Raw genomic sequence first — 22,964 nt, forward strand, 5'->3', positions numbered from 1 at the left:
AAAATGTTAATAAGGCCTGTAAGGAAGCTTTACAACCCTATAGACAAAAGGCCAATATTTAAGAAATGATTCACATTTGTGTGGACATTGAGCTGGCCCATATTAAGGGATTAGCCATGGCTGCTGCCCTCAGAGAGGTGTTTCAAAGCCAAGAAAAGAGGGGTGGAAACTGTTACAACTGTGGCAAAGCAGGACACTTTGCAAATCACTGCAAAGCTGTAGGCAAAAGCCTGTCAAAAATGTTGCAGCAACCTCAAGACCCTAGAGTGCCAGGTACATGTCCCTGATGACAACACAGTAAACACTGGGCCAATGAGTTCACTCCTTAATTCCAGCCAACCTAGGCCACCTTTTCCAGCATGCCATCCTCATAAGCTCAGCTGAATCCAAGAAATCTATCCCCCCTTGGATATAGTGTATATATCCACGACCTATGAGATATATGATAATGGGTAACAAAAGTATTTTTGATTGGTCTCACAATATCAGTGGCACCAGTAACAAAGAGGAAAATGCCACTAGAGGATTTAGTACAACCATCCTCACAACCAGTGAAGGACATTATCAAAAAGAAATTTGGAAACTTGCTATGGCCACATCTTTCATTAACTGAGCTAGCCATAGACTTGTAGACTTAAGAGATATGGGGGCCTAAAGCACAGGACTCTGAGCATATGTTCAGCACCCTTATGTGCTCTTCACTGGGAATGTTAACATCAACAAAACTGAAAATCATTATTCTATTGAATGTACTGGGTCTCAAATTGTTGTACTTTACCAGCCCTCCTTTGTTTTGATCCCCACCAGTACCTCCAAACCTTGGTTTAGTGACAGAGGTCTTCAGGTATTAAGGGAAATACATAACCAACTTGCTTGCCCTCGTTGAATGTTGGTATTAATTATTTTTGGAATAGTTTCTCTTGTCACATTATTAGTCACCTTAACCACTTCTGCAGTTACTCTTTCTCAAAGTATACAAAATGTCAATTTTGTTAATAACCTAGCTCAAAACACTTCTGTTGCCTTGCAAGAGCAAGAAAAAATAGATATTAAATTAGAAGTCAAGGTTAATGCTTTAAAGGCTGCAGTTATAGGCATTGGTAATGAGATAGAAAGTTTAAAATGCAGGCAAAAGTTGCTATACCATGCTAATGATCAAGACATATACATGACATCAGTTCCATATAATCAGTCATTATGGAACTGGCCTAAAGTTCAAAAGCATTTGCAGGGAGTTTGGAGCCACCAAAGTATCAGTTTAAATTTAAAATAATTAAATGAAGAAGTTTTAAGCATGCAAAGAAGTCATGATGAAGTTGTTGATCCTGCTACGGTGGCACAGAACATCTTTAGTGAATTACAAGGCTTTAATTCTCTAAATATTTTTAAATACTCAACTTGGTATTTAATGGCTATAATCATTTCTACTAATTTGGTTTCTTATGATTTCAGCTGGATTCTAGATACTCCAAAACCAAATCTGAACCCTCCAATTAAATACCTTCATGCTGCATTTAACAAATTAAAAAGGGGGGAGATAGTAGGCACAGATGACACAGAGGTCACATGGTTGCTGCAGAGATATAGCTAAGCTGTCTCTTTGGGAAAAGGCACCTGATATCCTGAAAAGACAAAAGTGTTGCAAAGTTGCTTTTGAGTCTGGGGCAGAAGAAGGCTTGGGGAAACGTGTGCCCTTTTTTAAAATATTTTTTATTGATTTTTAAAAAAAATTACAGGAAAGAAACACAAACATTCTTAATATGTGATTATTCCATTCTACATATATAATCAGTAATTCAAAATATCATCACATAGTTGCATATTCATCATCATGATCATTTCTTAGAACATTTGCATTCAGAAAAAGAAATAAAAAAACAACAGAAAATAAAACGAAAACAGAAAAAAAACATACACACCATATCCCTTGCTCCTCCCTTTCATTGATCAGTAGCATTTCAAACTAAATTTATTTTAGCATTTGTTTCCACTATTATTTATTTTTATTCCATATGTTCTACTCATCTGTTGACAAGGTAGATAAAAGGAACATAAGACACAAGGTTTTCACAATCATACAGTCACATTGTGAAAGCTACACCATTGTACAATCATCATCAAGACACATGGCTACTGGAACACAGCTTTACATTTTCAGGCGGTTCTCTCCAGCCTCTCCATTTCCTCTCTGATAACAAGGTGATATCTACTTAATGTGTAAGAATAACCTCCAGGATAATATCTCGACTCTGTTTGGAATCTCCCAGCCATTGACAATTTGTCTCATTTCACTCTGCCCCCTTTTGGTAGAGAAGGTTTTCTTAATCCCTTGATGCTGGGTCTCAGCTCATTCTTGGATTTCTGTACCACATTGCCAGGACGGCCCACGTCCTTGGGAGTCATGTCCCACGTAGACGGGGGGGTGATGGTGGTGAGTTTGCTTGTAATGTTGGCTGGAGAGAGAGGCCATAGCTCAGCAACAAAAGGGGTTCTCTTGGGGGTGACTCTTAGGCCTAATCTTAAGCAGGCTTGACCTATCCTTTATAGGGTTAAATTTCATATGAACAAACCCCAAGACTGGGTGCTCATCCTGTACCTTTGGTTGTCCACACTGCTTGTGAGAATATCAAGAATTCAACATGGGGAGGTTGAATTTTCCCCGTTCCCACCATTCCCCGAAGGGGACTTTGCAAATACTTTTCTGCTCACTGATCAAATCACTCTGGGATTTATTGGGGAATCACTCTGGACAAACCAACAATATCTCATGTCCTACCCAAGGTTCCATGTACTTATGTTGTTCAACAAAGCTATCTACATAAGTTATATTAGGAAATGCACTTGTCAAAATATAAATTCTGTAGCAAATAAACATTTTTTGCTTTAGTCTCACACATTAGTTGAAATTTTAAAATATTAATTACCATCTATTTTCATCACCCTGCAGTAATGACATCCCTTTGTTATTTCTCATGCAAAAACATTTTTAAAACTTGTACATTTAGTCACTGTCATTATACACGTTAGGCAATCCTATATTATACTATCTCAACCTTTATTGTCTGTCTTTCTTTCTGATTTCATTTGTGCCCCCAGCCCTCCTCCTTCTATCATTCTCACATGCAGCTTCATTCAGTGTTTTAACATAGTTGTATTACAGTTAGGTAGTATTGTGCTGTCCATTTCTGAGTTTTTACACTCAGTCCTGTTGCACAATCTGTATTCCTTCAGCTCCAGTTACCCAATATCTTACCCTATTTCTGTCTCCTGATGGTCTCTGTTACCAACGAAATTCTCCAAGTTTATTCACTAATGTCAGTTCATATCAGTGAGACCATACAGTATTTGCCCTTTTGTGTCTGGCTAATCTCACTCAGCATAATGTCCTTAAGGTCCATCCATGTTGTTACATACTTCATAACTTTATTCTGTCTTACAGCTGCATGACATTCCATCGTATGTATATACCGCAGTTTGTTTAGCCACCCTTTTGTTGATGAACATTTTGGCTGTTTCCATCTCTTGGAAATTGTAAATAATACTGCTATAAACGTTGGTGTGCAAATGTCCATTTGTGTCCTTGCCCACATGTCTGTTGAGTAGAGACAGCATATAGATGGATCTTGTTCCCTAATCCATTCTGCCAGTCCATGTCCCCTGATTGGTAAGCTTAATCCATCAACATCAGTGTTATTACTGCTCAGGCAGTACCCTTCTCTACCATTCTGCCTTTTGGCTTTTATATGTCCTTCTAATTTTCCTTTTTTTATTTTTTTGTTACCTTTACTCATGGTCTTCCTTTCTACACTCTTCTCCACACCTCTCTCTTTTGCCTCCGTATCTGTCTCTAGTGCTCCCTTTAGTATTTCTTACAGGCTGGTCTCTTGGTCATGAATTCTCTCAGTGATTTTTTGTCCGAAAATGTTTTAATTTCTCCCTCATTTTTGAAGGACAATTTTGCTGGATATAGAATTCTTGGATGGCAGTTTTTCTCTTCTAATAATTTAAATATATCATCCATTGTCTTCTTGCTTCCATGGTTTCTACTGAGAAATCTACGCATAGTCTTATTGGGCTTCCCTTGTATGTGATGGATTGCTTTTCTCTTGCTGCTTTCAAGATTTTTTCTTTCACTTTGAATTCTGAAATTCTGATTGGTAAATGTCTTGGAGTGTGTCTATTTGGATCTATTCTCTTTGGGAAATGCTGCACTTCTTGGATCTGTAATTTTAAGTCCTTCATAAAAGTTGGGAAATTTTCAGTGATAATTTCCTCCATTAGTTTTTCTCCTCCTTTTCCCTTCTCTTTTCCTTCTGGGACACCTGTAAAATGTATATTCGTTCACTTCATATTGTTGTTCAATTCCCTGAGTCCCTGTTCACAGTTTTTCATTTTTTCCCTATATTTTCTTTTTCTTCTCAGATTTCAGATGTTCCATCCTCAAGTTCACTAATCCTATGTTCTGCCTCTTGAAATCTACCATTGTAGGTTTCCATTGTTTTTTTCATCCCTTCTACCATTCCTTTCATTCCCATAAATTCTGGGATTTGTTTTTTCATGCTTTCAATTTCTTCTTTTTGCTCATTCCTTGCTTTCTTTATATCCTCCCTCAATTCATTGATTTGGTTTTTGATGAGGTTTTCCATGTCTGTTCGTATATTCTGAATTAAATGTTTCAGCTCCTGTATCTCATTTGAATTGTTGGTTTGTTCCTTTGACTGGGCCATATCTTCAATTTTCCTAGTGTGATTTGTTATTGTTTGCTGGTGTCTAGGCATTTAACTACCTTAATTAGTTTATTCTGGAGATTACTTTCACTTCTTTTACCTAGGGTTTTCTTGCTGGATGAATTTGTTGTCTATCTGTTCTTTGACATTCAGTTCATCTTTTTCTGAACCTCCAGCTTAGGTTTTGTTTAACAGAGGAGAATTTTTCAGTTCTTCTTATTCCTTGCCCTGCTTGTTTGCTGCCTCACCGCCCCCCCCACACACACACACACTTAGGAGAGTCTACTTAGGTATTATAGACCCTAGCCGAATTTTCTCAGGTGAAACTGACCTCCTATCAGGAGGAAAAGAGTCACCTGCATCAGTTTTCCCTGTGGGTGAGACCCAGCAGGTTGAAAGACTTTCCTGTGAAGTCTCTGGGCTTTGTTTTTCTTATCTTGCCCAGTATGTGGTGTTTGTCTGCCTGCAGGTCCCACCAGCATAAGATGACGTGGCTCCTTTAACTTTGGCAGACTCTCCCTGCTGGGGACATGGTGGAGACAGAGGAGAGGTTGTAGGCTGGTTTTAATGGCTTCAAATTACCAAGCCCTGTTGTCTGAATTCCTTGAGGGAGGGATTCCACCTGAGTTGGGCTTCACTCCTCCCCTGGGGAAGGCACAAGCTCTAGAGAAGCCCTCAAATTAGCTTGTTTCAGCCCATGCCTGGGGCAGTTGCAGCCTGCAGAGCCCTGTCACTGTATCCATATGCAGTCAAGCCTTTGTAGAAACAAAGCTACAAAAACCTGTTTCCTTCTTTTTTTCCCTTTTTCCATCAGCCCTGTCCCCTTGGTATTGGGGCAAAAATGAGCGACATCCACTTTGACCAAGTTCACCTGAGCTGGGGGCCTATTTTTAGTAGTCATATTTGTTAATTAATTCCACAATCATCATTTGGTTGGGCTCAGCCTCTGCTGCTGGTCTTTCCCCTCTGGGAAGCAGCCATGGGGGAGGGGGGCTGGTCACCATGGCTTGGGGAACTCATGGTTCTGGGGGATCTCGCAGCTTGTCCAGCTGGTCCAGACTGGGGTACACTGTGTGTCTGGTCACTGATGTGGCCCCAGGAGCTGTTCTGTTTTATTTCTGGTTATTTACTAGTTTTTTAGGAGGACGAACTAAACCACGCACATTGCTAAGTCCCCATCTTGGCCTGGAACCTCAGAAATGTGTAACTTTTTAACTCATCCACAAGGAAGCAGTTGGTTCAGCTAGTGCTTCCTCCTCCCCAGTTCTTTAGTTACATTTTTTACTTTCTTTACCTTGCAGCTCTATAAAATAAACCGTGCTGAACTGGGTCTTTGAGTCTCCATCTGAGCTCAGGGTCTCAACAGGTCCCAGCGCTAACTATATCTTTATCTTCTGTGTTTCTTTCTCAATTCCCCATCACCTCCCTTCAGTCCTGACAGTGAGCTGTTCTGGCTGCAGCAAGAAAACTTAGATGAAATGGGCAAATTCCTAGAAACACATAAACAAGTTATACTGCCTCAAGAAGAAATAGTTTCCAGGGAAATTCACATTTTGTAGATAATCGAGTATCCCAAATCTCATTGCAAAATCCGTGATTCTATGTTCTGTCTATATCATACTATAAATCATACTCAAATTATCTTTTGTGTTTCCATAATTCAAAAAATATATGGATATTTAGAGACATGAGGAAGTGCTTTTGTCAGAAGCATCCCTCTGACAAAACATTATTCATCCAACCTATTATGTGATATATGCTGCCTGTATAGAAACACATAAGACAAAATCAAGGGAATCTTTTAGAAGAGTGTGACTAACACCATGCCTAGTAGAAATGGTATGGTTCTCCTTTCCTCACTTTCCTACCTCCCTTGCACAATTATTTCACAGGCTATTGTTTACTTGTGAATAGAGAGTCTTATCTTTTGGGTAGGGTTGAAATTACTGATCATTTGTAATAGAGTACAATACTTATTGTTCCTATTTCTTGCAAAGATGTGTGTTAGACTAAAACTCTTATTAACCTAGCCAGAGAACACAGAATGGTATTTTTTTCTTCCTTAACCTGAGAAATAAAATGGAAAGCCCCTGAAAAAATAATAATGGTACATGCAATGAATTATCCAGACTTCATTTTACAACCATGGACCCGATTGATTAGAATCAGAATACTTAGAACAGCAGAGATAATTTTCATCCAACTACTGTGTGGTAGGCAGAATTTCAAATCCACTTCTCAGGATATCACATCCTAGTCTCTGGGACAGTGAATATGAGTTTTTTTTTTTTTACCTGTGACTATGTTATGTTAAGTGGCAAAAGGAATTTTTCAGATGCAATTAAATTTATTAATCAGGTAGCTTCAAGTTCATCAAAAAAGTGATTATCTATATCAGCTTATTCTGATTACATGAGCTCTTTAAAAGCAGATGTTCCTCTGGCTGATAACAGAACAGGAAGGCAGAGAGATTTGAAGTGTGAGAAAGAAACAACAGGAAAGTAGTTTCTCCATAGCAAAGACAGAGGGGGCCATGGGCCAGTGGCTTGAGAGTGGCCTCTAGAATAGTGCCTGACTGACTGACAGCAAGAAATGGAGACTTCAGTCCTACAACTTTTTTTATGGGGGGGGGGAGGTACATGGTCTGGGACTCGAACTCAGGTCACCCACATGGAAGGTGAGCATTCTACCACTGAACCACCTGTGCACCCCTCAGTCCTACAATTTTAAGAGCCTGAATTTTTTCAAACAACCTGGAAGAGTTTAGAAGTGGATTCATCTTCAGGAACTCCAGATAAGAGTCCATCCTTAAATCTGACACATTAAATTTGATCCAGTAGACAGAGAAGGTTAATGAGACTGCCTGGACTTCTGATTATATGATAATAAATAAATATTGCTTTAAGCTACTAAATTAGTGAAGATTTATTGAATGGTCACAAAATGAATACAACCTTCATTTTTTGTTTGAGGAAACTGAGTTCCTGAGTCTACAATTTTAAATTATGTGTCTCTCTTCATTCTTTACTTTCCCCCTAGTATATTTGCATTTTGTTCCTCTATTGCCAATTGAATCCCACAGAGCAAAAATATCTGATTTTTAAAAATCTGAATATTTTTGAAAGTCAGCTATCCACAAAACTCAAAAGTTTGCCAGGAAAATAATACATGAATTACTGAGTTATCAGATATGACTATATGGGAATTATTGTTACAAATATTCAAACTTAACCACTTCTCTTTTAGTCTTGACAGTAATAAACTGATTAGAATTCCTATTTTAATAGGTCCAGAATCTTTGGGTGTCCATAAGAGCTTTTCTGCATATGCATTCAGTTAATTATTTAAAATAATCTCTAGAGCAAAACTTAATTTTTCTGATTTTGTTAGTATCATTATATCACATTAAATGAACATGTCACTGTCCGGAGAAGATGGCGGCTTAGTAAGACGCGCGGGTCTTAGTTCCTCCTCCAGAACAGCTACTAGAGAAGTAGAAATGATACATAACAGCACCCGGAGCCACGACAGAGACCAAGAAGACAGTGTACCCCATTCTGGAACGGCTGACTGGCTGGGAGAAGATGTTCCGCTGAGATCGCCGAGGGGCGCGGGCTTCCCTTGGCCAGGGCAGCAGGCTGCCGGAGTCCCTCCCTCCCTCTTTCCCAGGCCAGCTGGGAGAATTGGACAGGCGATCCCCAAGCCGCGGAGAACGGCGACCAGGGTCCCTTCAAAACACGTGGTTTCCTGGTCCGGCTGGAAATGGTGGATAGACACTCCCAGAAGCCGTGGCAGCTGGCACCCCCCCGCAACACTTGGCACCCGGGACTGGCCGGGAATTTGGACAGGCGCTCCCCTAAGCCATGGAGGCTGGCGATCGCCCTCGCGTGCAGATCCCCGGGCCGGTTGGGAGATTCAGATTGGCAATCCCCAAGCCGCTTCGGCTGGCAACCCCTCCCTACAGCGAGAGTTTTCCAAAGTTAAAGGAGACACAGCATCTTTTACTGGTGGGACCCGCAGACAGATGGTGCCACGAGCGCCACCTACTGGGCAGGATAAGAAAAACAGAGCCCAGAGATTTCACAGAAAAATCTTACAACCTGCGGGGTCCCACACCCAGGGAAATCTGAGTAAATGCCCAGATGTCAGCAGAAGATAATGGATCGCGCTCAGAAAATTGAAAATATGGCCCAGTCAAAGGAACAAACCAATAGTTCAAATGAGATACAGGAGCTAAGACAACTAATGTTGAATATATGAACAGAAATGGAAAACCTCTTCAAAAACCAAGTCAATAAATTTAGGGAGGACATGAAGAAGACATGGGCTGAACAAAAAGAAGAAGTAGAAAATCTGAAAAAACAAATCACAGAACTTATGGGAGTGAAGGACAAAGTAGAAAAGATGGAAAAAACAATGGATACCTACAATGGTAGATTTAAAGAGACAGAAGCTAGAATTAGTGAATTGGAGGATGGAACATCTGAATTCCAAAAAGAAACAGAAACTATAGGGAAAAGAATGGAAAAATATGAACAGGGGACCAGGGAACTGAATGACAATATGAAGCTCACAAATATATGTGTTGTGGGTGTCCCAGAAGGAGAAGAGAAGGGAAAAGGAGGAAAAAAACTAATGGAAGAAATTATCACTGAAAATTTCCCAACTCTTATGAAAGACCTAAAATTACAGATCCAAGAAGTGCAGCATACACCAAAGGGAATACACCCAAATAGGCGTTCTCCAAGACACTTACTAGTTAGAATGTCAGAGGTCAAAGAGAAAGAGAGGATCTTGAAAGCAGCAAGAGAAAAACAATCCATCACATAAAAGGGAAACCCAATAAGACCATGTGTAGATTTCTCTGCAGAAACCATGGAAGCTAGAAGACAGTGGGATGATATATTTAAATTACTAAAGGAGAAAAACTGCCAACCAAGACTCCTATATCCAGCAAAATTGTCCTTCAAAAATGAGGGAGAAATTAAAACATTCTCAGACAAAAAGTCACTGAGAGAATTTGTGAACAAGAGGCCAGCTTTGCAACAAATACTAAAGGGAGCACTAGAGTCAAAAACGAAAAGACAGAAGAGAGAGGTATGGAGAAGAGTGTAGAAAGAAGGAAAATCAGATATGATATATATAATACAAAAGGCAAAATGGTAGAGGAAAATATTATCCAAACAGTAATAACACTAAATGTTAATGGACTGAATTCTCCAATCAAAAGACATAGACTGGCAGAATGGATTAAAAAACAGTATCCTTCCTTTTTTTTTTTTTTTTGGATGTACCACCGGATGGCATTTTATTTCTTTTTTTTTTATTAATTAACAGAAAAAAAGAAATTAACCCAACATTTAGAAATCATACAATTCTACATATGCAATCAGTAATTCTTAACATCATCACATAGATGCATGATCATCGTTTCTTAGTACATTTGCATCGGTTTAGAAGAACTAGCAACAGAACCGAAAAAGATATAGAATGTTAATATAGAGAAAAAAAGTAAAAGTAATAATAGTAAGAACAAAACAAAACAAAACAAAAACCTATAGCTTGGATGCAGCTTCATTCAGAGTTTTAACATGATTACTTTACAATTAGGTATTATTGTGCTGTCCAGTTTTGAGTTTTTGTATCTAGTCCTGTTGCACAGTCTGTATCCCATCAGCTCCAATTACGCATTATCTTACCCTGTTTCTAACTCCTGCTGAACTCTGTCACCACTGACATATTCCAAGTTTATTAAAAACAGTATCCTTCTATATGCTGTCTACAGGAAACACATCTTAGACCCAAAGATAAACATAGGTTGAAAGTGAAAGGTTGGGAAAAGATATTTCATGCAAATAACAACAAGAAAAGAGCAGGAGTGGTTATACTAATATCCAACAAATTAGATTTCAAATGTAAAACAGTTAAAAGAGACAAAGAAGGACACTATCTACTAATAAAAGGAAGAATTAAACAAGAAGACATAACAATTATAAATATTTATGTACCGCACCAGAATGCCCCAAAATACGTGAAGAATACACTGCAAACACTGAAATGGGAAATAGACACATATACCATAATAGCTGGAGACTTCAATTCACCACTCTCATCAATGGACAGAACATCTAGACAGAGGATCAATAAAGAAATAAAGAATCTGAATATTACTATAAATGAGCTAGACTTAACAGACATTTATAGGACATTACATCCCACAACAGCAGGATACACTTTTTCTCAAGTGCTCATGGATCATTCTCAAAGATAGACCATATGCTGGGTCACAAAGCAAGTCTCAACAAATTTAAAAAGATTGAAATCATACACAACACTTTCTCGGATCATAAAGGAATGAAGTTGGAAATCAATAATAGGTGGAGTGCCAGAAAATTCACAAATACGTGGAGGGTCAACAACACACTCTTAAACAACGAGTGGGTCAAAGAAGAAATTGCAAGAGAAATTAGTAAATACCTCAAGGCAAATGAAAACGAAAACACAACATATCAAAACCTATGGGACGCAGCAAAGGCAGTGCTAAGAGGGAAATTTATTGCCCTAAATGCCTATATCAGAAAAGAAGAAAAGGCAAAAATTCAGGAATTAACTGTCCACTTGGAAGAACTGGAGAAAGAACAACAAACTAACCCCAAAGCAAGCAAAAGGAAAGAAATAACAAACATTAGAGCAGAAATAAATGAAATTGAAAACATGAAAACAATAGAGAAAATCAATAAGACCAGAAGTTGGTTCTATGAGAAAATAAATAACATTGATGGGCCCTTAGAAAGACTGACAAAAAGAAGAAGAGAGAGGATGCAAATAAATAAGATCAGAAATGGAAGAGGAGACATAACCACTGACTTCATAGAAATAAAGGAGGTAATAACAGAATACTATGAACAACTTTACGCTAATAAATACAACAATTTAGATGAAATGGACGGGTTCCTGGAAAGACATGAACAACCAACTTTGACTCAAGAAGAAATAGATGACCTCAACAAACCAATCATAAGTAAAGAAATTGAATCAGTCATTAAAAAGCTTCCTAAAAAGAAAAGTCCAGGACCAGGCGACTTCACATGTGAATTTTATCAAACGTTCCAGAAAGAATTAGTACCAACTCTGCTCAAACTCTTCAGAAAAATCGAAGTGGAGTGAAAGCCATCTAATTCATTCTATGAAGCCAACATCACCCTCATACCAAAACCAGGCAAAGATATTACAAAAAAAGAAAACTACAGACTAATCTCTCTAATGAATATAGATGCAGAAATCCTGAACAAAATTCTAGCAAATCGAATCCAGCACCACATTAAAAGAATTATACATCATGACCAAGTAGGATTCATCCCAGGTATGCAAGGATGGATCAACATAAGAAAATCAATTAATGTAATACACCATATCAACAAATCAAAGCAGAAAAATCACATGATCATCTCAATGGATGCAGAGAAGGCATTTGACAAGATTCAACATCCTTTCCTGTTGAAAACACTTCAAAAGATAGGAATACAAGGGAACTTCCTTAAAATGATAGAGGGAATATATGAAAAACCCACAGCTAATATCATCCTCAATGGGGAAAAATTGAAAACTTTTCCCCTAAGATCAGGACCAAGACAAGGATGTCCACTATCACCACTATTATTCAACATTGTGTTGGAGGTTCTACCCAGAGCAATTAGACAAGAAAAAGAAATACAAGGCATCAAAATTGGAAAGGAAGAAGTAAAACTATCACTGCTTGCAGACGATATGATACTATACGTCAAAAACCCGGAAAAATCCACAACAAAACTACTAGAGCTAATAAATGAGTACAGCAAAGTAGCAGGTTACAAGATCAACATTCAAAAATCTGTAGCGTTTCTATACACTAGTAATGAACAAGCTGAGGGGGAAATCAAGAAATGAATCCCATTTACAATTGCAACTAAAAGAATAAAATACCTAGGAATAAATTTAACTAAAGAGACAAAAAACCTATATAAAGAAAACTACAAGAAACTGCTAAAAGAAATCACAGAAGACCTAAATAGATGGAAGGGCATACCGTGTTCATGGATTGGAAGACTAAATATAGTTAAGAAGTCAATCTTACCTAAATTGATTTACTGATTCAATGGAATACCAATCAAAATCCCAACAACTTATTTTTCAGAAATAGAAAAACCAATAAGCAAATTTATCTGGAAGGGCAGGGTGCCCCGAATTGCTAAAAACATCTTGAGGAAAAAAACCGAAGCTGGAGGTCTTGCGCTGCCTGACTTTAAGGCATATTATGAAGCCACAGTGGTCAAAAGAGCATGGTATTGGCATAAAGATAGATATATCGACCAACGGAATTGAATGGAGTGCTCAGATATAGACCCTCTCATCTATGGACATTTGATCTTTGATAAGGCAGTCAAGCCAACTCACCTGGGACAGAACAGTCTCTTCAATAAATGGTGCCTAGAGAACTGGATATCTATATGCAAAAGAATGAAAGAGGACCCGTATCTCACACCCTATACAAAAGTTAACTGAAAATGGATCAAAGATCTAAACATTAGGTCTAAGACCATAAAACAGTTAGAGGAAAATGTAGGGAGATATCTTATGAAACTTACAATTGGAGGCGGTTTTATGGACCTTAAACCTAAAGCAAGAGCACTGAAGAAAGAAATAAATAAATGGGAGCTCCTCAAAATCAAACACTTTTGTGCATCAAAGAACTTCATCAAGAAAGTAGAAAGACAGCCTACACAATGGGAGACAATATTTGGAAACGACATATCAGATAAAGGTCTAGTATCCAGAATTTATAAAGAGATTGTCCAACTCAACAACAAAAAGACAGCCAACCCAATTACAAAATGGGAAAAGGACTTGAACAGACACCTCTCAGAAGAGGAAATACAAATGGCCAAAAGGCACATGAAGAGATGCTCAATGTCCCTGCCCATTAGAGAAATGCAAATCAAAACCACAATGAGATATCATCTCACACCACCAGAATGGCCATTATCAACAAAACAGAAAATGACAAATGCTGGAGAGGATGCGGAGAAAGAGGCACACTTATCCACTGTTGGTGGGAATGTCAAACGGTTCAACCACTGTGGAAGGCAGTTTGGCAGTTCCTCAAAAAACTGAATATAGAATTGCCATACGACCCAGCAATACCATTGCTAGGTATCTACTCAAAGGACTTAAGGGCAAAGACACAAACAGACATTTGCACACCAATGTTTATAGCAGCGTTATTTACAATTGCAAAGAGATGGAAACAGCCAAAATGTCCATCAACAGATGAGTGGCTAAACAAACTGTGGTATATACATACGATGGAATATTATGCAGCTTAAAGACAGAATAAACTTATGAAGCATGTAACAACATGGACGGACCTAGAGAACATTATGCTGAGTGAGTCTAGCCAAAAACTAAAGGACAAATACTGTATGGTCCCACTGATGTGAACCGACATTCGAGAATAAACTTGGAATATGTCATTGGTAACAGAGACCAGCAGGACTTAGAAACAGGGTAAGATAATGGGTAATTGGAGCTGAATGGATACAGACTGTGCAACAGGACTAGATACAAAAACTCAAAAATGGACAGCATAATAATACCTAATTGTAAAGTAATCATGTTAAAACACTGAATGAAGCTGCATTTGAGCTATAGGTTTTTTTTGTTTGTTTGTCTGTTTGTTTGTGTCTTTTTTTTCTACTGTTATTATTATTTTAATTTTTTCTCTATATTAACATTCTCTATCTTTTTCTGTTGTTTTGCTAGTTCTTTTCCTAAATCGATGCAAATGTACTAAGAAATGATGATCATGCACCTATGTGTTGATGTTAAGTATTACTGATTGCGTATGTAGAATGGAATGATTTCTAAATGTTGTGTTAATTTGTTTTTTTCTTTTATTAATAAAAAAAATGAACATGTCAATGTCCCTTTGTTTTATAAATTCTGGAAATAATTATAAAATCTATTACATTTGTATAGGCTAAAATAAGCTTTAAAAATAACATATAAAATTAATGGAACTCTAATAATCCTATTTAGGAACAGATGAACTGCTGATGTCACTCTGGAATCTGCCATTTGGTTGAATTTGCAAGTATTCGGTCTGACCCTCTTGTCAGGCAAAAGATATAACTGAAACTGTGGCTATATTAGGATCATACAGTCATATAAAGTGGACAATTTTAAGCAAAACTTCAGTATGGGTCCAAATATCAAGCTAATTGGCATCAAGTGTGTGTGTGTTTGTACGTGAGCACACACATGTGTTTTTTTTTTCTTTGTTTGTTTTGTTTTGGCATGGGCACACACAGGGGAATCAAATGCAGGTCTCCAGCATGGCAGGTGAGAACTCTGCCACTGAGCCACCGTGGCCCACCCCACACATGTGTTTTTGCATATTTGTATATGTGCTTCTTGGCATTATCACTGGTAAAATAAAGGATAAAGTGAAATGAATTAACAAGACAAACTAATATCTGCTGGGGAAATCATGACCACACCTAGCAGCCACCACTCAGCTTTAGTCTACCTCTTGCCTCCTTCTCTATTGAGTGCAAATGTTTCAATATGTTTCCACTCCACAGTCCAGAGTAGATATTAGGTCTAATGAAGAAGTTTGACCTTACCTTAAACCCTGAAACCCAGAACAATCAGCTCCAGCTTTTTATCAGGGTAGGAACTCTCAGTGGCAGTGCTTCCTTCCTCTGGATTGCATATATACTCCACCCTTAGGGAACACAGATTTGTTTCTCCCCTCTTAGGGGAAGTGGGGCCTGTGGAGCTGATATCTACCAGCACTGGGAGCTCTTCCCCTGATCTTTTGGACCTTATGAGGTCATTTACTAAAAGTTTCTGTTTTGCCTGAGCCTGTGTTCTTATGACATACCATACAGTAACTCACTCCACAGTGTCTTGGAAAAATCACTGAACTATGCAGCAATCAGGAGATTTGGATAATCTCTAATGAACCCTATTTCCAATCTGCTTTCTGCTACATGATCTATAAAACCCCTTCCATTTTATGGATGCATCTTAAAGGTAGACCTAATAAAGTGCCTTTGCTTCTATATAATAACATTTTATCCTCTCAATTTTAAGCCCTGTTCTTGCTCTGCAGTTACAACATTTTTAACGATAATAACATTATCATTATGCACAAGATTATAAGAATGCACCTGTAATTTTTAATCAGTGGAATTTGAATCTGACCTATCTACTCTCCTTTTCATTCTATAATCTTTTGGTACAAATTGCTTTAATTTATTTAAATTTTTTAAGCTCTTAGTTAACCATTAAGACCTTGAATTTCCACTTTCATGAACCATGGGGCAAGCAAAGTTCAAATTTTGTAACAATTAGTTATTTTTGAGAATATGCTTTCTATAGGTATGTGAATCTGTATTTCAGTCCTTGCCACACATGAATATAGTGAAATACTTTGCGTCAAGTGTACTGATATAAACTGACAATACTGATATCAAATACTCATTTCGCTGTGTAAAGGTTATTTGCTTTAAGATTAAAAATACGATTTTAATTGAAGTGATAAAAGTGCCTGATTTTCTATATGCCTGTTTCCATTTACCAGTGCCAGGACTTCGGTGAGTCAAGTGAGGTACCTAGGATGAAAAATATAAGAAGACTTCTTTTTCAAGATACTTGCAAGACCCCAAGAGTGAATACCTCCTCAAATGTTGTATTTTAGTGGCATCACTTGATTCAACCTAGCCCCAGCCCTATCATGTGTTCTAACTGATTTTTATATAATTCATTTGTCACCACTTTTGCTGTTCACATGCCATGTTCTAATGACAATTGTAGATGTATAAAATGGTCAGGCATGCATTTTCAATAGCTAAGAAAAAATGACAAAAATGCAAACTTATACAAATTTTGTTTGATGATACCAATAAATATACTCACCAAATACTTTCTTTAGTGTGATAGAACATTTATTTTTTGATAGTAATAACAGGGGAACAGATTTATTCCTGGACTTGAGAAGGAATTCCTGGACCTGAATCTAATTACTGAAATGGCCAGGCATGTTGTAGCAATAAGGGAAGTGCCTAATACATACCAGCATGGATAAGCTTCATAGTAGCTTTGACTTTTGTAATTTTATTCCCAAATAAACATCTTTAAAGTTTATAAGCTTATGAAAATCTGTGTTTGAAATTCAGGTGAGCTTTTCTTAATTTAGAATTTCTATAACAATTTTTTAAAGTATAACTTCAAAATCAACCAAATTACTCTTTTATTCTGTTTTTAGATCTTCCTAAAATATAAATTAGTGATAGTCATATGAGTTCAATATTGAACTATTTGTTAGGTTTTATGAGTTTTATCTCATAATTATGAGTAGTCTGAAAAAAATAGCCAAACTGCTTTATACATTATTGACTGAATGAAGTAATTATGCACTAGGAAATAAGTTGAAAGTAACATTTTAAATAAAGGTCAGAAACTTTCACAGAAATCAAAATGAGCAATCGACATCACTGAACTTTAAAAAGTAGACAATGATACTGGTAAATGTGATCTGTTATAAAATTCTTCCAAACTTTTCTTGAATGTTTTACTATACCTGCATATCATCATGTAATGTCCTCTGTGAGGTTTGTAAATACCAATATTAAGATGAAACTTATGGGCGGGCAATGGTGGCCCAATAGCAGAGTTCTGCCTGCCATGCTGGAGATCTGGGTTCATTTCCCAGTGCCTACCCATGCAAAAAAGAAAAAAAAAGTGTAACTTATTTTAGGAAGACAAGTGTTGTATATCTAAATCTTGAGAAAATGATCTTTTGTTATTTTGGTCAATATTTGAAAGAAGAATTAACACTGGCTTAAATATATGGATATATATATATATACCCATGAATGCTGAAGTTTTCTTAAAATAATATTTTATTGGATATGCAAATGAACAACTTCAAATAGCAAGGCATTTTGGCTAGGCCTATAAAGGGAATGTAATAATTCAATACTAGTATCAACCCTTCACAATTTTTACTTTTTTATCTCCCCAACTTAAGTAACCTTTACTTGGAATCGAGAAGACCCAAGAAGGAAAATATAAGTGTTATTATTTTGTTGCCCCACATTAGGTGAAATTTTAACATGATGATACTCAAAGGGACACTAGAGATGAAGGTGAACATATTCATCAACAGTCTTTTCAAATTAGTTGGAGCACTTTGTTCTACCTGATGCTGCAAAAAATTAATATTCGGGAGTTATACCTTAATGAAACTGGCTTAAATGCCTGAGCAATGAGTCTCAGCAAGCTTAAACAGGAATTGTTATAAAACAGGCATTATTGAAGTATGAAATTGCCTTAGAACTGACAGTTTAATCATACAATGTGCCATCTTAGGGACAAATTAGGAAACTGATATGGCATACAAGTTTCCAAGATCTTTCTTGAACTAGAAGTATCACATATTTATTAGACAATACCAGATAACATTCTGAATTTACTGAGGCATCAGAAAGAATACTAAATTCAAAATTTTATCCTGAATTACCCTCCTTTGAAGATAGCAAGGCATAAATGCCTGAACCTTCTTTCATTATATCAGTGAGACTTTTAAAACCACCAAAATACTGTAGGACATTTAAAGGAATTTTTTCCAAAATTTGATACCATATTTTTATTTCATGTGTTTCACAATGGATGTGTTACTTTGATTTTATCATGGTTGGGAATGTTTGAGAAATTGGAACATATTAACAATAAATGAGCTACCAAATGTGCATATTCTCTATCAAAAGCAGAATCTCAATAGGTAGAAGCCCATATTTTGACAGTATAGGTGTAGATGTTAGCATCTAATTGCACAAAGCTGTTTCATATTTTCTTTATCTGTGTGAATTTATTTTTTATTCCAAGAAAGCATTTTGGCTAACTGAGAGCAATCAAATTTCTGCTCATCTTGAACTTATATAAAAATTTTGGAGGAAATCATTTGGAATAACTTGTTTTGAATAGGCCTGTGCAAAACTGCATTTCTCAAAGGAATCAATGTTATTATAATGTGCTATTATCTACTTTATCATCAATGTTTTTGTAGAGTTTGTTTAAAAATGACATAACTATGTATGATAGTTTGAAAAACTGGTAAAGAAATAATTAAAGTGTATGTCTTCCCTTTACATTGGCAATATATTTGTGTTTTGTTTGTTTGCTTGTTTTTAAATATGAATTGAAAAGCATCAGTGTTGCTTAAGACCCTGGCAACTTGGAAATCTGTATTTGTCTGCTACTATAAATTTTTTTAGGTCAAGATGTGTGTGTGTTTGTGTATGTGTGTGTGTTGAGGGGGTTGCATACCTGTATGTGCTGTTATGTACCAGTGGTTGCACTTTGGAGAAGTAATAGGACTTCAGAAGCCATTGGCAAATATAAAAATTAAATATGATGTCAACTTGATCTCTATCTAAATATAAGCTATTTATAAAACCAGTATATCAGTGTAAGATATACTCATATTTTAGCACATTTGAGTGAAAGTAGTAAGGCAGTACACAAAAAAATCATGCTTCTACTTGACATTATGTTATGTTAAAGGTAAAATTATGTTCTCCATATTGTCTACATGTAATGGAGTTAGCAGAGTTACTTAGAATTTATACTTTAGATAATGAACAGTGTGTGCATTAACAAAAATGATTTTCTGGCAAACTTACTTTTTGTTTTCCTCAAGGAGATTTATCCTTCTTAGAAGAAAAGAACACTAAAAGGGAAATGTTAATGTTCATTCCAAATGTAATTTTGTATTTGATTTTTAAATAAAGATTTCACAAACATTTTACATTGTAGTCTATGAGTCTAATCAAAGACATGTTTCTTCATTGAATTAATGAGTTTATATGACAACTTTCAGTAAGTATATAAAACTTTTACTGATTGCACACTCTGTGTTGAACACTGAACTAATTACTGGATACAAGGAACTAATTAAGACACTGTTTTATCTTCAAAAAATCATCTATCAGATGTATGTGTATGTTCAGTGATCATCACCCCTGTTTGCACATCCAAATCATTTGTTGAATAAAATGACTAAGTTTTAACTCAGATCTACTCTATCAGAATCTCATTGGATAGATTTGAATTCTACATACAATTTTAATGCACAACCAGAATTATCAATCACTTGTTTAGTCAGTGATCAAATAAAAGGTCATTTTTATCAACATGGTTAATATATTGGGCCATTGATGATTCAGCTTGATTGCCCTATTCTAATAGAGGGAGAGGGTTAAATCTCCAAGCCTTTTGAGTAAAAACAGAATTGGAAAATTCAGAAGAATCTTCAATGTATTATTGTTTATTAGACAGTTTTAACTGCCCATGCCCACCACAGCAAACTCCTATATGTGTTTGCTGAATTAAAATAAGATTTAAAGTTATATGTCTCTATGTACGTGGTTAAGTTAATGTCAATTTCTGTAGCTATATGTAAGATAAAAATGTCTTCTCTATCATAATTTTTAAATATGATTGAACTGCATTATATTTTTCTAGTCTTTAATACATTAGTGCAAAAATGTAAGGATATTACACGTGCATAGGAAACTGTATCCTATATGTTACTTTCTTCTACAGGACTTCTCTGAAGCAGCAGTTTTGAGGTATAGAAATGACAGGTAAACAGTTACATGTATGAAGACTAAGAACTGATGTGCTGAAAATAAGCTGAATTCATGTAGAAATTATGCAAACAAAGGCACTGTTTAAAAATTTTAAGATGATTTTAATTAAAGAGGAAATGGATAGATTATTTTTTCTTTTCTGAATAGTACCATGGCACAATTAAACAAATAGAAAAAGTCTCAATTGTTTGTTTCATTAGACACAAAGAATTCAGCTGAGGATGTTAGTTATGCCATTTTATACCATGTGTAGAGTTGACAAAGACAAAGAAAAAGGAAAAGAAAATATCATTTTGAGTTGAAATAGAAAAATATTGTTTATTAATTAAGCATTATTTTCTAATTAGACATGAAAATTTAATAGACAAAATCTATAACTCTAAACTTCATAATCTGAATTTCTCTATAAAAATTACTTTATATACAAAAAGTGGTTATTATATAAAAACTCAGAATGTTATTTAATAAATGTATAATATTGATGGTATGGTGTATAAAGACTTTTTAAAATATAGTCAATTAAAAAAATGTCATATTTATCTACATAATAAATTTCTAGATGTGGAGTTACTGACTTGGTACACATCACCTAATTTTATTTCAAAAGCTGCTACTCTTTATATTACCAGAAGTTTTTCTTGGAAGTTCTATCTAGATCACTACTGTCAACAAAGATTATTAGCAGTGGATTCTCCTTTTTGATATTTATCCTTTTTTCCTTGCATTATTGTTTTGAAAGGAAGGTCCAAACCACTTTAAAACAAATAGGGAACTTGATCTTATTATTGGTTTTAATGACATTGTGTCCAGTGTTTACTGTTAATTATGTTGCTGTTCATTCAGTGCACATTATGTTCAAGGAGGTTCACTATACCATTGTTCATTATAGGAAAAGAATTCAAGTCTCTAATATTGGATGACTAAATGTATTATGGAATATCTATATAATGCAATTATGCAGCCACCAAAAAGCTTGTTTTAGAAGAATATACAATCAAATAGGAAAATGATGTCCCTCATGTTTTTAATAAAAAATCACTATAGTATATACATAGAAAAAATTTGAAAGAATGCACACTAAATAATCAACAGTTATCATTGGGTTGGTAGAATTCCAAGCATTTTAAAAATTAAAGTTAAAATTGTATTTATTCATTCATCTGTATTTTTCAAATTTCTACAATTACTACTTACTATTTTATAGTCAGAAAAGAGTGGATTACCAACAAGTACAAGTTGTTTGGGGGAGCATAATGTCCAAATTGGATGCTAGCTGAAAGAACTCTTTGCTCAGTAATCAAACATAGTTGGATTGTTTCTATCAAGCTATATAGTGAAAAAATATAAATATGTAGTTGTATTGTTGACTTTAATTACAGAATATATTTATGCCATGTGTAAAAACCTATGTTAAATAAACATTCACTTATGATATAAAGGCTCTTTTGTCTTCTTTACCACAAAATACTTAATTTTTACATCCACCTTCCCCTCCTTACTTCCACAATTAATTGAAATTTGTATTTCTCTATCTCCATATAGAAAACTGTTTCAGGTTTGTTTCTCATCTCTTCAGCTCACATTTCTTTACAGAATTTATACTCCTAATTATATTATCTCAAATCCAACTAGTAATCTCAGACCAACTGCCTAAATATTTTGGAACCTCATGAGAGAAATATTTTTCTTTTTGCCCCTCTTCATCTCATTCATCAATCCTTATTTTTAATTCCCACCTCTGCCCCTTTAGTTGCGGGCCTTATCTCTTATTTTGGCCTTAATACAATATTCCAATAGTTGATTTCCCTATCTTAAAATTTTCCTCCCTTTCCATTATGACCCTTGATTATCTCAAAATATTTTCATCATATATTTTGCTTACTCAAAGATATCATATATATGTATGTGTACATGGATGCATTAGGTGGTCCAGGAATGTGATTATGTTGGAAATGAAAAATATTTCTCTCAAAGAGCTCAAAATCTAGTGAGAAGAATCAGTAATTTTAAAAAGGGCTTTTATGTGATCACAGTAGGCAGGACATTGATCAGGGCAATTCACAGAAGACCCTGAGCTGAGTCACAAAGAATTGATGGAAGTTAATCATTTATATAGAATGGCAAAACATAGGCTTATACTAGGAAAATCGTACATGAATTAGCAGAAGCTAAAAACAGCATGATGTGTTACAGACAAGTAAAATGAATTTGATATCCCTCCAACACAAATTATGACCCAGAAATGGGTGAAAGTTAATGTTGAAAAAGAAACCAGAGAGTACATCACAGAGAGCTTTGTATGCCATGCTAAGAAACTTGGATATTTATTTTGAAAATTATGGGGAGCCAATGAAAGTTTTAAAGGAGAGGGGTGGAACGATAAGATTGGCAATTAAAATAGATTATTTGTTGACTATGTGGGTCTTGAGTGGAAAACAACTAGGGAAATGATGAATACCAGTTAAGCAGTTATTGCAATTTTCCACTTGAAAGATGAAGAGGGCCTAAAAAATGACAACGGAGTAGAGATAGGTAGCAGAAA

Source organism: Tamandua tetradactyla, chromosome X (genome assembly GCF_023851605.1).
Source record: "Tamandua tetradactyla isolate mTamTet1 chromosome X, mTamTet1.pri, whole genome shotgun sequence".
Lineage (NCBI taxonomy): Eukaryota > Metazoa > Chordata > Mammalia > Pilosa > Myrmecophagidae > Tamandua > Tamandua tetradactyla.